The sequence below is a fragment of the Chinchilla lanigera genome, unplaced genomic scaffold, assembly GCF_000276665.1.
Source record: "Chinchilla lanigera isolate Chin_1 unplaced genomic scaffold, ChiLan1.0 scaffold00094, whole genome shotgun sequence".
Lineage (NCBI taxonomy): Eukaryota > Metazoa > Chordata > Mammalia > Rodentia > Chinchillidae > Chinchilla > Chinchilla lanigera.
In genome coordinates this window covers 8,228,104-8,230,207 of record NW_004955495.1, presented here as the reverse complement: position 1 = coordinate 8,230,207, position 2,104 = coordinate 8,228,104, and positions in this window count along the sequence as shown.

Here is a 2,104-nt window from a genome sequence, read left to right as displayed (position 1 = left end):
CTCAAACTTGCAACCCTCCTGCCTCATCTTCAATTTTTCTTCAACCTCTGTTTTCTCTGTATGGTTACACAGTTGTTGGCAGGTCTTTGAGTTTTCATGCTTAAAATGTTCCTAGGGAATGGAGAGCATCCCTTCACCTAGCAACTCTGGTAAGTGAAATCCAGGCAAAGGAATATTTTGTCTTACCTGAAATGTAGGTATTCTGTGTAACTGATTGGCAAGCTACATGTATGCTTTGTATACATTTTTTCACGTACAATAAATATGTGAAGTGATAAGCATGCCAATTACCCTGGTTTGATTATCACAAATACATGTATTGTAACATCACACTGTACCCCATACATCAGTACAGTTATTATGTGTCAGCTGTGATGTTTATGTATTTCTAAAAAGGTAATGTGTTATATGTATTCCTCACCTTGATGAGAAATCAGCCCTCCTCTGCATGAAGCTGAGTTAAAAGAATATATGCATATTATTTTAAATTCAAGCATGCTGGTGCCTTAGATGGCTGAGGCAGGAAAATTGCCTGGAATTTGAGGCTAGCATAGCTATGTAGTCAGTTCAAGGCCATTCTGAACTACAAAGCAAGAACCTGTCTTAAAACAAAAGTACATGCAAGTGAAAATCAAGATTTTCAGAGCTGGGGATGCAGCTTAGTGGTAGAGCACTTGCCTAGCATGCACAAGGTGATGAGTTTGATCCTCAACATTGCAAAAAAATCTTTTAAGCAAGATTTTCACTCCACAACATGCAACTATGGTACAACTAATATTACTACTAATAATATTAGTGCTACTAATAAACATATTTGGATATTTTACTGTGAATATGTGTCAATAAATACCAAAAGGAATGAAAAAATAAAATACAGTAAAATATAATGCTCTGTGAATGTTTGAAAAAGTCACAGCTACACAACTGCCTGCCTAGTTTATAGCAACTGGATAGCTTGCAAAACTTTGATACTTACATTCAAGGGAATGCAGGAATGCCTGGGGCATTTGGGTGTCTTCCCAGATTGTGACTGACAAAATCCTGCTTGACGAGATGCCGTCTCATCTTGCTGGTGCTGAGAGTTGTTTACCCTCCAAGGGAACCTGGAATGGTGGAAAACTGCCAGCAGACTTTGAGCAACACAACAGCTCATGACTTAAGCAGAGGGGGCTTCAGAGGTCACAACCTGAGATACAGAGGGAGTCATGGGCTGGGGACCAAAAAAGATGAGAATACAGGCACCAGGCAGAGAAATAGCTGCAAAGATGGATTTGTGGATATGCCTGGGGGTGAACATGAGCAATCTGGGACTGCGACCATTCTCCAGCCCTGTGTGAAGGCAGGGCAGACCCACCACAGCAATGAACACTCAGGAAAATGGTACCCATGGGTATGTGGGTGTTTCAGGAGAGAGCTCAGTGAGAACCAGGATCTCTCATCTACATCTGCTTGGAAGTTAGTTTCAGGCCCAAATGACACTGGGTTTTCTTTAACTAAGCAATAGCTTTTTATTTCATTTTAATTCACAGATAATAATCGCATATATTTATGAAAGACAATGTGATGTTTTGACACATGAGTATAATGAGGAATCATTAAATCAAATCAATTATATATCCATCCCCTCACTTATTTTTTTCTTGGTGAGTCATTTAAAGTTTACTCTTAGAATTTTGAAATATACAATACATTATCTCTATGGTCACCTTGAGAGGCAAAAGATCTCACAAACCTATTCCTTCTGTCTAAATGAGACTTTGAATGTAAATTAGTAAAGCCATTATGGAAAACAGTACAGAATTCAGTACGGAAGTCTTCAAAAAACTAAAAATAGAACTAACATACTATCCAGCAATCTCACTACTGAGTATATATTCAAAGAAAATGAAATAAGTAGGTCGAAGAGACAGCCACATTCCCACACTATTCACAACAGCCAAGAAATGGAAGCAACTTCTCCATCCATCCATGCATGAATACAGAAAATGTGGCTCATACACATGATACAATTATTCAGCCTTATTCAGACCCTCCAAATTTAAAGACCTAATACAAAAATGGGCATTTGAGATGAATGCACAAGTCTCAGATGAAGAAATACAAA